Here is an 18759-nt window from a genome sequence, read left to right on the forward strand (position 1 = left end):
TCTCTCCTGAGCCAAGGGAGGCTCCAGCTGGGTGGAAAAGGTGGATTCTTCTTTCCAGAACCCACAACCTTTTTCTACCGAACACCTCTTTCCCTCAACCAAGCAACCCTGACACCTAAACCTGTCCCTTTATGCCATCCAGACCAGAAGAAGGAGATGGCTGGAGTCTAGAAATCTAGCGCAAGATTAAAATCCGCTCTGCCACAGGTTTGTATTGTGACCTTAGGGAAGCCACTGTCTCCCTTTGGGCCTCAGCTTCCCCACATGTCTGAAGGGGAATGGAATAGGATGATTGGTAAAATCCCTCTCGGCTCTGACCCATCTAACTTAAGTTAGATAGTCAGGGTTCAAATTTGATCTCTGAAAGTCACTAGTTGCGTACCATTGGGCAAACCACTTCACCTCCCTGAGCTTTAATTTGCTCATTTATAAAACAGAGAAAGTAATATACTTCATAGAGTAGTTGAGAGATAAAGTATATAAAGCATTAAAACTGTACATAGCACATAGTAAAACCTCAATAAATGGCAGCCATCATCATCGTCCAGACTTACTTGGACCCGATTCCTCAGAAATAGCCCTAGTTTAAGGACCTTTCCCACACATCTCCCACACTGTACCCAGCAGCTCTTCTGTCCTGGGAGGGCCATGTGCTCTGACCTAGGAATCAATAAGTATAAAACATTATCCTTGCTACTGAATTCACATGGAATCAGGCCAGGTGCGGTGGCTCACGTCTGTAATCCCAGCACTTTGGGAGGCTGAGGAAGGTGGATCACGTGAGATCAGAAGTTGGAGACCAGCCTGGACAACATGGTGAAACCCTGTCTCTACTAAAAATATAAAAATTAGCTGGGTGTGTTGTTGCATGCCTGTAATCCCAGCTACTTGGGCGGCTGAGACATGAGAATCACTTGAACTTGAGAGGCAGAGGTTGCAGTGAGCTGAGATAGTGGCACTGCACTCCAGCCTGGGCGACAGAGCAAGACTCTGTCTCTAAATCAATCAATTAATTAATAAAATGAATTCATATGGAATCATAGGTTAATGTGTGGTCCCATCCAAATCAACTGTGAGTATTATAATTGATTAATAAAGAATAAACCTCTGGGATGGTCAGGAAAGGCTGATGGGTGGGAAGGATTTGGGGACAGGAGCCTGTTGGAATTCAACTGGGCTTCATTTGCAATATCTTTTCAAGGAGTGGTACCTTCCCTCTAGGTACTGTGACAAGCCCTTAAGATTTAGGGAAGGTGCACAAAGAGAGCTTTTGATGCTGCGTAAATTATGTTACCGTGATCACCTCCACATGGAATTGTCTCTAGTAGAAAAAGTTGGGTATTCCTCCACGTTTCTCTGTCTCCACTCCCACAAACCCATCCCCACTTAATAACAAACAAGTGGGCTCACTCTCCTTGCTGTGCCAGGTACCTATCTTTAATGTTGGCTTTAGTGTCCCCTTAGGCCTCAGTTTCCCTAGCTTTACAAAAAGGCAGTTTTTCTTTCTCTTTTTTTTCTAGACAGAGTCTTGCTCTGTTGCCCTGGCTGGAGTGCAGTGGCGTGATCTCAGCTCACTGCAACCTCTGCCTCCTGGATTCAAGCAATTCTCCTGCCTCAGCCTCCCGAGTAGCTGGGACTCCAGGTGTGAGTCACCACACCCAGCTAATTTTTGTATTTTTAGTAGAGACAAGATGGGGTTTCACCATGTTGGCCAGGCTGGTCTTGAACTCCTGACCTCAAGTGATCTGCCCATCTCAGCTTCCTAAAGTGCTAGAATTACAGGTATGAGCCATTGCTCCTGCCCTAGAAAAAAATTTTTTTTAATTAGCCAGGCCTAGAGGCACCCATCTGTTAAATGCTTTTTGTCACCAAAAGCCTCCTAATGAATAGACCTACCTGCTCACCTGACTATCTTCCAGCCCATGACCTCTTTGACATTCTCTTGCATTCCTTCAATAAAACACCTCTTCGTTTTGTTTCTTCAAACCAAATAACCTCACACCCAGCCACAGCTTCTCCAAGCAACCCCTGAGTATAGAGTTTCATGCAAGGCATCTTTGATTCTGATTTGGGGAAGAAAGTGGCAGGCATTAGGAAGAAATGTAGGGCAGGCTCTGGATCATGGACATAACATGTAGGGCAAAAAAGTGAGGTGGTGGTGGCATCTCCCCAGCCTTGCGCCTCCAAACCAGGCTGAAACACACCATGGAGCCCTTGGATAGTAATTTTTTTTTTTTTTTTTTGAGACAGAATCTCACTCTGTCACCTAGGCTAGAGTGCAGTGGCATGATCTCGGCTCACTTCAATCTTCACCTCCCAGGTTCAAGCAATTCTCCTGCCTCAGCCTCATGAGTAACTGGGATTAGAGGCACCTGCCATCACACCCAGCTATATTTTTATATTTTTAATAGACATGGGGTTTCACCATGTTGGCCAGGCTGGTCTTTCAAGACTTCAGGCCTCATGTGATCCGTCCACCTTGGCCTCCCAAAGTGCTGGGATTACAGGTGTGAGCCACTGTGCCCAGCCAATAGGAATATTTAGTGAGCACCTCTGAGCCAGGCATGGTTGTAGACCCAGGAATTCAGAAAATACCCCAACAGACAGAAATGTCTGCCTTCATGAAGCATCCTTATCTAGTAAGGATAAACAGACAATTAACCTATTTATGGCTAGTGTTCCATTATTGGAACACTAAGCTTGTGGGAGTTATTTATATGCTACTGCTCAAGGTCGTCACCAAGGCCTGATTTCACACCCACAAAAAAATTGCAACCTCTGGCATACATGGATTAAAAAGAGAAACAAGTAAAAATTACACTGTTTTAGATGTAAGCGCTATTGGGAAATGTATATAAAGTAGAGGAGAATGGGGGGGCATCTATAATGTTGTACAGGATGGCTAGGGAAGGCATCATGAGATGGTGACATTCAAATAAAGACCTGAATGGGGGAGGATTCCTGCAGATGTCTGGAGAAAGAGTATTACAGGCAGAGGGAACAACACGTGCAAAGGCCCTGAGGTAGGAGTGCCCCTGATGTATCAGAGAATTGGAAAGAAGGCTAGTGCAGTGAATGTCGATGACTGAAGGGCAGGTGGGAGCACATGAAGTCAGGGAGCAATGATGGGAAGGTGTGGGAAGATGATATAGTCCTTCTTGATGTGTGCAGTATTCTTTTTTGTTTGTTTGTTTTTTTCTTTTTTGGATATAGGGTCTCACTCTGTTGCCCAGTCTGGAGTACAGTGGCGTGATGTTCTTGGCTCACCGCAGCCTTGACATCCTGGACCCAAGTAATCCTTCCGCCTCAGCCTTGTGAGTAGCTGGAACTATAGGTGCATACTCCCATGCCCAGCTAATTTTTAAATTTTTTGTAGAGATGGGGTTTCACCATGTTGCCCAGGCTGGTCTCAAACTCCTGACCTTATGTTCCGCCTGCCTTGGCCTCCCAAAGTGCTAGGATTATATTTCCTGGGAGGTACTTTTAGGCTGTAACTGGGTCAGTCCTGGACAAACCAGGATAGTTGGTCCTCCTATCACCAGCAATCCCTCTCCCACCCTGTAGTCTAAGACCATCTGCCTTCAGCTTGTCCTTCTCTATGTTGCCCTTTGTGGTGGCTGACTCTAAGGTGATCCTTGCCTCCTGGGGTTGGTGTCCCTGGGTCATTCCCTCCCCCTGAGTGTAGGTAGGACGTAAAACTTGTTTCTTACCAATCAAATGTGGCAAAAGTGATGGGATGTCACTTCTGTGATTAGATTCCATGTAAGATGGTGACTTCCACATTGCTAACTCCTCTCTCTAGTGCCTTCTCACCTTGGCAACTCTCTATTGCCTTCTTAGCTTGCATGCTTTTGATGAAGCCAGTGGCTGTGCTGTGGGAGACCAACAGTAATCTCTGGTAAGCAGCCAGCTAGGAACTAAGACCCTCAGTTCAGAGACCTCTAAGGAACCAACTGTTGCCAACAACTGCGTAAGCCTGGAAGCAGATGCTTCCCTCACCGAGCCTGCAGACTGAGACACCAGCCCTGGCTGAGGCATTGATTGCAGCCTCAGACCCAAAAGTAGATTGCCCAGCTAAGCCTGCCCATAGTCCTGACCCACAGAAACTGTGAGATAATAAACATGTGTGTGTTTTAAGACATTAAGTCTATGGCTTTTGATTCTCAGGATTACTAATACTAAAATGCCCTTTCCAAACTATTGCTTTTCTGGGTATATTAGTCCATTTTCACACTGCTGATAAAAACATACTAGAGATTGAGTAATTTATTTATTATTATTATTATTATTTTATTTTTAGATGGAGTCTCACTCTGTTGCAGACTGGAATGCACTGGTGGCACAGTCTCAGCTCACTGCAACCTCCACCTGCCGGGTTCAAGTGATTCTCCTGCCTCAGTCTCCCGAGTAGCTGCGATTACAGGCTCACACCACCTCGCCCAGCTAATTTTTGTATTTTTAGTAGAGACAGGGTTTCATCATATTTGTCAGGCTGGATTCAAACTCCTGGCCTCAAGTAATCTGCCTGCCTTGCCCTTCCAAAGTGCTAGAATTATAGGCATGAGCCACTGCACCCAGCCTGAACTGGGTAATCTATAAAGAAAAAGAGGTTTAATGAACTCACAGTTTCATGTGGCTGGGGAGGCCTCACAATCCTGGCAGAAGGTGAAAAGCACATCTTACATGGTGGCAGGCAAGAGAGAATATGAGAGCCAAGTGAGAAGGGAAACCCCTTATTAAACCATCAGATCCTGTGAGACTCATTCACTGCCATGAGAACAGTATGAGAACCACCCCTGTGATTCAATTATCTCCCACTGGCTCCCTCCCACAACATGTGGGAATTATGGGAGCTACAATTCAAGATGAGATTTGGATGGGGACGCAGCCAAACCATATCACTGGGTCCCGGTTATTTGCATAGCTCATTTATGGACCCTGATGTCTTGAAACGATCGCTCAGCTTCCCACACCTGACCTTCAAGGAACCCTCCCCTATTTCATTCTGGCTGCACGAAGCTGAGGTGGACAGTAGCTGAGGTTTCCCTTGGTAGACAGAGCTCAGTTTCCCTGGGAGTGAGAGGATCTTCACTCCCAGCCCAACAAACCGGAGAATGATCGGAAATTAAGGCCTGGAGATGTTAGAGTCCAGGCCACTGGGCAAGCTGCCTAAAGGAGATAGGGCTCTAGCCTCTGGTCTGGGGACAGGGACAGGACTCTGCACTTTTAACCATTCCCTCCTGGCCATGCCCCAAATTGCAGAGTCCCTGTAAGTTACCACTACAAGGCCATCTGTTCTCTAGGCCTTGCTTCTCACTCTCCCTGTTTCCAACCCTCTTGCCCACCCTGATGGTTTTGTGCCTGGTTCTCTTTTCTCAGCCTAGTTCCATTCATTTGACACATCATCTGGACAGCTGCCCAGATGCCCAATTTGCAAATCAGAATAAATTCATTTTATTACAAGAATAATTTTTGCACATTTTAGGAAAGGGAAAAAAATAAAATAATCACAAAGAAAAAAATTGAAAATCATCTTACACCACCCAGAAATAACCACTTTTAAACCTGATGTATTTTTTGATCATATATGATATATGAATATTTCTAATGGTATTATACTGTAAGTGCTTTTATGGCCTGTGTTTTGTTTATTTTTCCACTTAGCTTTCTATCATAAACATCTTCTCACAGCAATAAATACACCTCCATCTCATCGTTTTAAGTTTCTGAACAACAGCTGACATAATTTAACTGATCTCTAATGTTGGACATTTAAATTGTTACCAGTTTTTTGCTGTCATGTTAAACTTTAAAGAAACACTTTTGCAATTAGATTGCTGAACACATCCATGACTTCACTAGCAGGACAACTGCTGGGTCAAAATGTTGCATGGTTTGAAGGCTTTTAATAAGTTTTGGCAAATTTCCTCTAATGACATTGTACCAATCTTCACTCTCCAGGAGCATATGACATTCACTCTCCAGGAGCATATGACATTATTTCCCATCCTCATTCTGTAAAGCCAGCAATTTTCTTTGTGATTCTGTCTTTTATTTTCTGCCATCAGCAATACCATAATTTCACACCTTCCATTTCTCACTATATTAAGCCATTCTTGGGTTGCTATAAAGGAATATAAAGGCTAGGTAATTTATAAAGAGGTTTAATTGGCTTACAGTTCTGCAGGATGTACAAACATGGCACCAATGTCTGCCTGGCTTCTGGTGAGGCCTCAGGAAGCTTACAATCATGGCAGAAGGTGAAGCAGGAGTGGGCATGGTCACATGGTAATAGCATGTGCAAGAGAAAGGGGAGGCAGTACCATGCACTTTTTGTTTCGTTTTGTTTTGTTGAGACAGGGTCTCAATCTGTTGCCCAGGCTAGAGTGCAGACGTACAATATCAGCTCACTGCAGTTTCATCCTCCTAGGCTCAAGCAGTCTTCCCACCTCAGCCTCTCGAGTAGTTGAGACTACAGGTACCTGCCACCATGCTCAGCTCATTTTGCTTTCATTTTTTATAGAGATGGGGTCTCACTATGTTGCCCAGTTTGGCCAGGGCCCAAGCAATTCTCCTGTCTCAGCCTCCCAAAGTGCTGAAATTACAAGCATGAGTCACAGTACCTGGCTGCCACTAACTTTTAAACAACCAGATCTCATGTGAGCTCACTCATCATCAAGGGGATGGCATTAAACCATTCATGAGGGATCTGCCTCCATGATCCAAACACCTCCAATAAGGCCCCACCTCTAACACTGGCATTTGGAGGAGACCAATATCCAGGCCATATCATTCTGCTCCTGGTCCCCAAATCTCATGTCCTTCTCACATGGCAAAATACAATCATCTTGTCACAACCATCCCACAAAGTCTTAATTCATTCTAACATCAAATCCAAAGTCCTAAGTCTCATCTGAGACTCATCTCCTTTCACGTATGAGTAAAACAAGTTATTTACTCCCAAGATACATTTCCCTTTCCCTTTCCCTTTCTCAAAGGGAGAAATCAGCCAAAAGAAAGTGGTAATAGAACCCATGAAAGTCTGAAACTCAACAGGACAGGCATTAAATTTTAAAGCTCCAACATAATCCTTGACCATATGTCCCACATCCTTGTTCAAGGGATGTATCCTGCTGCAAGCCACCCCTGTGGCTTTGTAGATTGCAGCCTATGTGGCTGCTCTCACAGGTTGGAGTTTAGTGCTTGTGGCTTTTCCAGGCATAGAGTGTAAGCTGCTGCTAAATCTACCATGCTGGGGTCTGGAGGGTGTTGGCCCCTTTCCCGTAGCTACTCTAGGAAGTTCCCTGGTAAACACTCTCTGTGGGGGCTCCAACTCTACAGCAGGCTTCTTCTGCCCGGGCACTCTGGCTTCTCCACATAGCCTCTGAAATCTAGGGGGATGCTGCCAAACCTCCTTCACTCTTGCATTTCATGCACCCACAGGCTTCATGTCATGTGGAAGCCACCACAGCTTATGGTGGCTTGTGCTCTCCAAAGCAGCAGCTGGTTCTATACCTGGGGCCCTTTGAACTTATGCTAGAACTGGGGTTCTAGCAGTGGGGATGCAAGGAGCAACCTCCTGGGATGGTGCAGTGTGGCACAGGGCAGCAGGGCACAACCATTCTTTCTTCCTAGGCCTCTCAGCCTGTGATAAGAGGGGCTGCCTTGCAGATCTCTGAAATGCCTTCAAGGCCCTTCCCCCTTTGCTTTGACGAGCAGGACCTGGCTCCCTTTTATTCATGCAAATCTCTCTAGCATGTGGTTGCTCCACAGCCTGCTTGGATTCTTTCTGAAAATGGGCTTTTCGTTTCTACCACTCAGCTAGGCTACAAATATTCCAAACTTTTATGCTCTGTTTCCCTTTGAAATATAAGTTCCAACTTTAAGTCATTTATTTTATCTCACATCTAAGCATAAGTTGTTAGAAGCAGTCAGGCATTATCTTGAACGCTTTGCTGCTTAGAAATTTCTTCCACCAGATACCTTAAGTCATCACTCTTAAGTTCAAATTTCCACAGATCCCTAGGATGTGAACACAATACAGCCAAGTTCTCTGCTAGGTCTAACGGGGTGACACTTCCTTCAGTTCCCAATATGTTCCTCATTTCCATCTGAGACCTAGTCAGCTTGGACTTTATTGTCCATGTCACTGTCAGTATTTTGGTCACAACCATTTAACAAGTCTCTAAGATGTTCTAAGCATTCCCTCATCTTCCTCTCTTCTTTTGAGCCCTCCAAACTTTTCCAACCTCTGCACATTACCCAGTTCCAAAGGAGTGCCCACATTTCAGGTATCTTTATAGCAATGCTCCACAGTACCAATTTTCTGTTAGGCTATTCTTGGGTTGCTATAGAGAAATATCTGCCAGGCACAGTGGCTCATGCCTAAATTCCTAGAACTTTGGGAGGCCAAGGATGCTGGATCTGCTGAGGTCAGGAGTTTGAGACCAGCCTGACCAACATGGTGAAACCTGGTCTCTACAAAAAAATACAAAAATTAGCCAGGTGTAGTGGAGTGTGCCTGTAATCCCAGCTACTTGGAAGGCTGAGGTAGGAGAATTGCTTCCACTCAGGAGTAAGCTGAGATTGTACCACTGCACTCCAGCCTGGGCAAAAAAAAGCAAAACTCCATCTCAAAAACAAACAAACCAAAAAACAGAGAAATATCTGAGGCTGGGTAATTTACAAAGAAAAGAAGTTTAATTGGCTTACAGTTCTGTAGTGTGTACAAGAACCAGTGCCAGCATCTGCTCAGCTTCTGGGGAGGGCCTCAAGAAGTTTACAATCTATGGCAGAAGGTGAAGTGGGAGTAGGCACATCACATGACAAGAGTGGGAGCAGGAGAGAGAGGAGTGAAGTGCCACACACTTTCAAACAACCAGATATCGCATGAACTCACTCATCAGCAAGGAGATGGTGCTAAACCAATCACCAGAGATCTGCTCCCATGATCCACCAGGCCTCACCTCCAACGCTGGAGACTACAGTTGTTTGTTTGTTTGTTTGTTTTTTGAGATGAAGTCTCACTGTCACCAGGCTGGAGTGCAGTGGCCCAATCTTCTCTCACTGCACCCTCCACTTCCTGGGTTCAAGTGATTCTCCTACCTCAGTCTCCCAAGTAGCTGAGACTACAGATGCACACCACCACACCCAGCTAATTTTTGTATTTTTAGTAGACAAGGGGTTTCACCATGTTGGCAAGGATGGTCCCAATCTCTTGACCTCGTGATCCACCCACCTCGGCCTCCCAAAGTGCTGGGATTACAGACGTCAGCCACCAGGCCCAGCCAGGGACTACAATTTAACATGCGATTTGGAGGACACAGATATCAAAAACATATGACCTGCCATTAATAGCCACCCACTCTGATGTATTAAATGTGTGAACTTAGACAGACCATCCTTAAAAACTTTCTTTACAAATATGTGTGTTCACAAACAATATATAATATTGCTTTGGAAGGGCATTTTAAAACCCCATGTATATGCTATCATACTGCATATTTTATTCTGTTGCCTCTTATAGTTCAATCAGTACTGTTTTTGAGATTTATGTTAAATTATATAACTCTATTCCTTTTAACTACCGTTAAATTTCTTCTTCATTTTTAAAATTCGTTTTCAGACTAAACTTGTTGCTATCCTTTCGCTATTATAAACAATGCTGTGATTAACATCTTCATACCTATATTTTTACTAGGGTTTCTATGCAGAAGTGGCTTGCTGGTTGGTAGGAACACTGTTTTTCAAACTTTTTTGATTGTGGACTATGATAATAAACACATTTTACATCATAATCTCCACGTACACAAGTAAAACAAAAGTTTCAAGAAATAGCCCTTATCTTTACTACTAGAAATGTATTCTGATGAGTTTTATTCTATTTCATTCAACTTCCTTTTTAAAATGTTAATTACAACTCATAAGCTGATTTTACAACATATTAATGGGTCATAGCTCACAATTTGAAAAACAATGGATTAAAACATAGTTGGTTTCACTAAATGCTTTGCAATTACTCTTTAGGGTAGATACACTAATTTACAAGACAGGTTATCATTGCCTTACACCCTAACAAACACCTGATTTTATATTTTTTTCTTTTTGCCAGTCTGATGAGTGTAAAGCAGCATGTCATTGTTGTTTTACTTTGTCTTCCTCTAATTACTAATAAATTGAAATTTCTTTATACGTTTATTCACTAACTGAGTTCTTCAGAGAGTGAGTTTGCCTATTTCTTTGCATTGGGTTGCCAGATTTTTTTCTTGCTGATTTACTGCTGAGTTTCTTATATAATTTAGATTTTAAATCCTTTGTTGTTAAAATATACTTCAAATGCCTTTCTCAGTCTGTTAATCATTTGTTAACTTTTGTCTGTGTTGTCATTTATAGAGCAGAAAACCACCAATTTCTTTATGGTTTGGACTTTTTGTCTCTTACTTAAGAAATGCTTCCCTAATCCAGTATTGTAGTAATTTCCCTATAAATGTTTTAGCTTCTTAAACTAGCTGAAGTTTATTTTACATGGTGTGAGATAAAATCTATTTTTATTTTTTCTGTACAACCAGATATTTCCCCCAATACCATTAAAATAATCCACCTTTTCCTTACTGATTTCTGTTGTCAATTCTACCACATACCAAATATCTATATATATGGTTCTGTTTCTGGATTTTTTTTCTCCTGTTACATTAGTGCACCTCTGGTAGGGTGATCCCCTATCTTTCCTCTTATTTTTGAGAATAGTTCTCTTAGCTATTCATGGAACTTTATTCTTCCATGCAAACCTTGTAATTTGCTTATCTAATTCCTCTCCCCAAAATATTTGGTTATAATTACATGACTTGACACCACTACACTGCTATTTCTTACCATCTACAAACAGAACATTTCTTCATTTAGCCAGGTCTTCTTTTATCTCCTTTGACAGGTTTTCTCTGATATACTTGATTAATTCTAGATAAGTCATTTCCTTAACCTTCTTAATTTTTCTCCTTTAAAAAAAAATAGTCTCCAATTTAATAGGAGGAAAGAGTATCTTCTTCCAACACAGTCAGGTTTTATTTATTTTTTTATTTGTTTGTTTGTTTAGTAGAGATGAGATTTCACCATGTTGACCAGGCTGGTCTCGAACTCCTGACCTCAAGTGATCCACCTGCCTCAGCCTCCCACAGTGCTGGGGTAACAGGCATTAACCACCATGCTAAGTAAATTATTATCATTTTTTTTTTTTTTTTTAGAAGTCAGGATCTTGCTCTATTGCCCAAGCTGGAGTGCAGTGGTGTGATCATAGCTCACTGTAGCCTTGAATTCCTGGACAACTCAAAGAATCCTCCCACCTCAGCCTCCCAAGTAGCTGGAACTATAGGCATGAGCCACCATTCCTAGATAATTGACTTAATTTTTTTTTTTTTTTTTGAAAGAGGGTCTCATTATATTACCATGACTGGCCTTGAACTCCTAGGCTCAAGTGATCCTCCTGCCTAAGGCTCCCAAAGTTTTGGAATTACAGACACGAGCCACAGTGCCTGACCCTCAGCCAGGTTTTCAATACCCTTCTCCTCATGACATGGCCTCCTGGATCACCTCTTTAACAAGAGATGACCCCAGAAATCCAGACCCTACACAAACCAAACAGAACCAGTAAGGCAATAATCAGATGGGCACCTATAAAAGGTGTTAAAGGATCTCTGGGACTCTAAAAGAACTTTAGAAATAAAACGACATGGAGAAAATTATATTAACCTGAATTATTCTCAAGGCTATCACTATATGTATTTGAAGGTAATATAGTTGACTCTTGTATTTTATGGAGGTTGGGGCACCAACTCCTATGTAGTTGAAAACCTGAGGATAACTTAACTCCCCCTAAACTTAACTACTAATAGGCTACTGCTGACCACAAGCCTTACTGAGAACATAAACAGTCAATTAACACATATTATGTATCATATACTATATTCTTATAATATAGTAAGCTAGAGAAAAGCAAATGGTCTGGGCACCAAGGCTCATGCCTACAATCCCAACGCTTTGGGAGGCTGAGGCAGGCAGATCCCTTGAGTCCAGGAGCTTGAGACTAGCCTGGGCAACATGACAAAATCCTGTCTCTATAAAAAAATACAAAAAAATTAGCTGAGCATGGTGGTGGGCTCCTGTAGTTCCAGCTACATAGAAGGCTGAGGAGGGAGGATCACTTGAGCCCGGGGAGGTTAAGGATGCAGTGAGCAGAGATCATGCCACTGCGCTCCTGTCTATCCTGTCTAGACAACAGGGTGAAATCCTGGCAAAAAAAGAAAAGAAAAGAAAAGAAAATCATAAGGGAGAGAAAATATATTTGCCATACTATACTTATTGAAACCATAAGTGGATTTACAAGATAAATTGTCTGAAAAGGCAGGTAACCTCAGCTGCAGACCTCAACCTTTGATACATATCAAGCAATTCCACTCTTTCTTATAATGTCACATTTTTTCTCCACTTCTTGGGAGCACTTTCAGCATCACTGGTGGCACTTCTTATGGGTCCCATGATGTCATTAAAGGTTTATGGCACTGCACTAAACACAATGAAAAATACCTAAGAACCTTGTGGGATCACTTTTTAATGCCAGAGGCAATTTTCTGGAGAGATGAACTGCTCATGCAGAGATGATTAGCAGCATACAGCGTCTTAAGTGGAAACCTGCAACACTTGCACTCACAGCAATAGCAACAGGAGCTGGCTATGAAATTATTACAGTAGTACAGTATGTATTACAGTTTTTGTTTGTGCTTTTTCTGAAACAGAGCCTTGCTCTGTTGCAAAGGCTGGAGTGCAGTGGTGTGGTCACAGCTCATTGCAGCCTCGAACTCCTGGGCCCTAATGATCCTTCCATCTCAGCCTCCTGAGTAGCTAGGACTATAGTCATATGTCACTACACCTGGCTATTTTTTTTAACTATAGTTAATTTTATGCAATTATGAATTAATACTGCATCTTCACATTTGTTCACATTTCTTTTAACTGTGAATGGCACCATGCACCATCTGTTTGTGTGTAAGTTTTGATGAATTTCAACTTTTTATAATAGATTTGTATATATTTTATGATAATAAATGATAAAAATAGATGAGTATTTGCAAATGTTTCATACATTGATGACATATCTCACTTTTTCATTTCTTTTTTTTATATTTTCAGGGTATGTTTCATCTGGGTTTTTTCCAAATTGTCACAAATCTTCAAAAACATTTCAATTTTTTTTTGAAAAAAATCTGGACATAAATAGACCTATGCAGTTCAAACCTGTGTTGTTCAGAGGTTAAGTATACTTTTAAAATAAATACTTAGAGTATTGGGAGAAGGGAATATGATGTTAAACTGACTTACAGGAAGACAGCTATGCTGAACTATAGGACTCTAGTCTCTTCAAGCCAATAATGCAAGTTTGGGGCCAGAGCTGAATTGCTTGCACAGATAAAGCAAAGTACTGTCACAAGAGGTCTTCCTTCCCATTTGTTCCTTCATGCATGACCTAGCTTCTGTTCTAAACAAATGTTGAGTGAATGTTTATTTAAAGGAAAGGGTGACACTGATTTCTTAGTTGGTCTGGGCCTCTGCGTATCTCAGGTTGGCAAGGTGTGGGGAAAAAAGAGACAGATAGTAAGAGGTCTTGGCAAGAATGAAGCCGAAGCCAAAACCTAGATGAGCAATAAAATCATGCAGACTGCCAAGGTGACAACTTGGGACAAGGACCAAGATCAAAGCCCTGTCACAGGAACTGTGGAACAGACTTCTTGAATTGGGTAGTGGTCCAGTTATTGAAACACCAGCCCACATCCCAAGAGAAAAAACCATGAAAGATCCGACTAGACAAATTTCCAAATGAAGAAAAACAAATGGCCAATATGAAAAAAGGAAATGTTCAGCCTCATTGGAAAGCAAAACAACAAGGGATATTTTTTTTCCTTATCTGATTGCCAGAATGTCTTTTTTCTTTCCCTCCCTCCCTTCTTTCCTCCCTCCCTCCCTCCCTTCCTTCCTCCCTTCCTTCCTTTCCTCATTCCTTCCGATATTCATTGTTGAGGGAGTGGTAAAAGGGTATTCTCAAGCACAGCTGGTAGTTCCATGAATTGGCATGGCTTTTCTGGAGGGCAATTTGGCAGACTGTATTTAAAAATTCTAAAGACAAGCACTCTTTTTGATCCAGCAATTCTACTTCTAGGAATTTCTCCTAAGGAAATAATTAGAAGTGAACACAAAGATGAATAATAGCAGCTTAACATTTACGGGGTGTTCACTCTGTGCAAACAGTATGCTAAGCACTTACTTACACTTAACTCATTTAGCCCTTATAGCAACATGCAATGTGAGGAGGATTGTCAAGTCCATTTTTAGGTGGGGAAACTGAGTCCCAAAAAGGTGATGTAAGTTAAGCTCAAGTAGCTGTAGAGGGACAGGATGCTCAAATCCTGATCTCTAACTGCAAAACCCATTCTCTGAACCACCTTGTTCTCCTATCCTCTGGAACACTGGGTGTAAAAAAGACGCTCTACATAGTACTGTTTAAAATGGCAAAAATTCTGAAATAACCCAAATGTGCAAGAATTGGGGAACATTAATAAATCATGTAGAATCATAGGATCAAATACATAGTCATTAAAAATAAGTTCTGAAAGAACAATGACACCAGGAAGCGTTCATGATATATCAAATGGGGCAAATGATGTATAACAGTTACGTCCCATTTTAAATTTAAAATGCGTATGTGCCATTTTTTATAAAGTTTAAAAATAGGAAAGACCTGTGTGTAATGATGAAGGTTGGAGGGGAAAGGGGTCGTCGATTGGGAAGCATGCTGGGTTGCATGGATGTATACCTACGTAAAGAATTAAGCCAGCTGTACAGTTAAAATTACATGCTTAATACAAGTTTATCTAAGTTATATCTCACTTTAAAAATACATAAATGCATAGAAAAAGCCCTGGCCAAAAAAAAAAAAAAAAAAAAAAAAGAACAATGTTAGCAGTGATCATTGCTAAGTATAATTTTCATTTTATTCTTTATACTATTCTGTGTATTTGTGGGCTTTTTCAATTTTTTTATTTTTTTATTTTTTTTTTGTTTTGGGGATTTTCTTTAGAGATGGGGGCTTGCTATGTTGCCTAGGCTGGACTTGAACTCCTGGGCTCAAGCAATCCTCCTGCCTCAGCCGCCTGAGTAGCTGGGATTACAGGCATGTGCCTCCACGCCTGGCTTTCTTTGCTTTCTTTCCCTTGCATTCCCTACCCCCCAATGAGCCTGTATTATCTTATTCTTGGGAGCTGGGGGAGAATATGCACATGACGGCCAGGCTGGAGTCCAGACCTGGAACCCTGGAGGTGGCAGTTGTTCAAGGACTCCAGTGCTGGGTACTGACTTGGGTCTGGTCTCGCAGGCAGAACACCGTGGTTCCAAGGATACTGAGAATGGTGGAGAAAAGCCCAGTGGCCAGTCCTGTTTGGAGGTAAATGTGAATGAGAGTTCCTGAGTAGCCTTAGATGAACTAGAAACAACACCCTTAAGACAAATTCCTCCAACTTCAATATCCAAATGGGCAAAGGCTGCACAGAGCTGTCCTGGTCACAGTAACGATTCATTGTTCAGCTGCCAGTTGGATGCCTTGTTACTCAGTGGTGATGATATCAGGTTTCCAGGGAGCACACTGGCTGTCAATCAGAAGCCCTTTTCTGGCAGCAGTGAGCCATCTCTGCCTCCTCTCTCTTTTAAAGGGGCAGCTTCTCCCTGGGCAAGGGAGCTAGGTTTGGGCCACCTTGGTTCTTTTTTTAATTTCAAGTCTAATTCCAGAGCAATGGAGAAATTAGAGAAGTGCAAGATAGGTTACTGAGGGTGTTTCTCAACATCCCAGCTTCAGCTCACTCCTGACAATAAAATCTTGCCAACCGAGAAGTGGATTAAAATAAAGATGGATCTAAAAAATTAAAATCTAGTGGATCTAAAAAAATTTCACTAATTTTTTAGTGGATCTAAAATATAAATATAAAAAATTATATATATTTATATAGATATTTTAATTTAATATATAATATTAATATATAATTTTAATTTTATATATTATAATTATATATTTAATTTATATACAATTAATTTTATATAATTTAAATATATAATTTTATATAAATATATAATTATATAATTATAAGCATATACAAGTTATATATAATTATAAATATATAAAAATTATATATATTATAAAATTATATATTTTAAAACTTTGGTATATAAAATTGCTGGTAAATACTAAACAGGCTTAAATATAAAATGAGGAAAAATAACTGAGAATTATCGGTTCTTTCCATCTTCCTTACTAAGAAATATAAATTTGATTGAGGCCATCAAATGTGTCCAGTTAAAAAAAATTCTACATTTCAGAGCTTCTGTTGCAGCTAGGGGTAGCATATAACACAGTTAAGGTCAATGAAATACAGATTAGGAATTCACAGAAAACTTTCCTTTTCTGATTTACTCATTCTCTCCTTTTTCCTGGGTGGAATAAGAACATGGCAGCTGGAGCTGCAGCAGCTATTTTGATATCATAAGGAAAATCCCAGGAGAATTACACAGATCCCCACCCCTTCCCCCAACCCTGACATCCTTGAAGCACTGAAATGGTGACGGTAACTGCCTAACTCTTCACTACTTGTTTATTTAAGACACTGGCTATTTAGGTTTTCTGTAATTCATGGCTAAAAGCAATCTTTTATTTTGAGATGGAGCTTCTCTCTTGTTGCCCAAACTGGAGAGCAATGGTGCAATCTCAGTTCACTGCAACCTCTGCCTCCCAGGTTCAAGCAATTCTCCTGCCTCAGCCTCATGAGTAGCTGAGATTACAGGTGTGCACCACCACACCTGGCTAATGTTTTGTATTTTTAGTAGAAACGAAGTTTTACCATGTTAGCCAGGCTGGTCTCCAACTTCTGACCTCAGGTGATCCACCCTCCTCAGCCTCCCAAAGTGCTGGGATCACAGACATGAGCCACTGTACCCAGCCTAAAAGCAATCTTTAATGGATTAACTCCATTAAAGTGAAAATAACAACATAGTAAAAACAGCAACAAAAACTAGGAAGTTTTGGGAGAAGAGATAGAAAGAGCATAATACTGCCAATGTTCTATCGCATGTAGTCACCATCTAAAATTGATATAGATGGCTAAAAACAACAATGTCTGCAACCTCTTAATGTTTTCTGGAGGGATCTTTAAGGAGTTCATATATTTCTTTTGGTGGAGAAATTGCTATCTAAAGTTTATAAATTCTTTCTTTACATTTGCTTCTAAAATTCCATTAAATTTAAGCAAAATAAATGAAATAACCTTCAAAACTTAAGGACAGTATTACAATATGAAATTTTTTTTTTTTTTTTTTTTTGAGATGGAGTTTCGCTCGTTACCCAGGCTGGAGTGCAATGGCGCGATCTCGGCTCACCGCAACCTCTGCCTCCTGGGTTCAGGTAATTCTCCTGCCTCAGCCTCCTGAGTAGCTCGGATTACAGGCATGTGCCACCATGCCCAGCTACTTTTTTTTGTATTTTTAGTAGAGATGGGGTTTCACCATATTGACCAGGACGGTCTCGATCTCTTGACCTCGTGATCCACCTGCCTCGGCCTCCCAAAGTGCTGGGATTACAGGCTTGAGCCACCGCACCCGGCCTGAAATAATTTTTAGAAATTATTTCTGATTACCTGTTTATAAACATGCATTGAAAAATGCTTGGAGTGATGCTCATTTCATTGGAATTATGCTCATTTCTGGCTTTTTATTTTTGTTACTAAACTTTTAATTTTGAAATGATTGTAGATTTACAGAAAAGTACTAAAGATGGGACCGAAAGTTCTAATTTACCCTTCACTCAACTTCCTCTAATGTCAACATCTTGTGTAATCATGCTACATGTATAAAAATTAAGACATTAACTTGGTAATTACTATAGCATGATGCTATTAACCACAATATATATTTCATTCAGATTTTCTAATTTTTCCACTGATGTCTTTTTTTATATTTCAGTTTCCAAACCAGAATACCACATTGCATTTAAATATCACGCCTCCTTTGTCTCCTCCGGCCTATGACAGTTTCTTGGTTTTTCCTTTCCTTTCATAGCCTTGACACTTTTGAAAAGTAGTGGTCAGATATTTTTGAGAAGGCCTCTCAATTTTGGCTTGTCTGGTGTTTTCTCATGATTTGACTGAGGTTTTAGACTTTGGGAAAGAAAACCACAGAAATGATATGCTCTTGTCATTCCATTCTATGAAAGGGTACGTGATCTCCACATGACTGAATTCTCACTGGTGACACTGACCTTGATCATTTGACTTTTTTACTTTAGTCTTTGTACTTTTTAATATTGCTTTAATTCCTTCTAATGAGTATGTCAAAAAAAGCGAATTTGGAAGTGCTACATATACTGAAGAACTCCACAAATGTGAGGGTTAAATTTTTTATTTGAAAGACAGGATTGATGTCCAAGGCTTGGCTGAAAGAGGGAAGAGAGGATAAATATAGCTATGACATCAATGTTTAATTGCCTAGAGGCCAGCCAGGGTGGCAGGGGAAGATGGAGATGACTTTGAGATGTATGCAACCGGTAGCAGAGCAAAGAGTTAGGGCCTCATACAAATACTTCTTAATATTGATACATTTCCCTTTAGCCTATATCCCTGGGTAAGAGTGGGGGTTACCCCACCGGTCAGATTAGAAATGGCATGAAAGCTGAGA

General features: G+C 41.1%; 1 protein-coding gene across 1 annotated transcript in view; it reads right to left on the minus strand.

Moving 5' to 3' along the window:
* RIMS4 (regulating synaptic membrane exocytosis 4) overlaps nt 1-18759 on the minus strand; it is a 128796-nt gene that overhangs the window by 66421 nt on the left and 43616 nt on the right. The gene's annotated exons all lie outside the window — the stretch shown is intronic.

This window comes from Saimiri boliviensis, chromosome 9, assembly GCF_048565385.1.
Source record: "Saimiri boliviensis isolate mSaiBol1 chromosome 9, mSaiBol1.pri, whole genome shotgun sequence".
NCBI lineage: Eukaryota > Metazoa > Chordata > Mammalia > Primates > Cebidae > Saimiri > Saimiri boliviensis.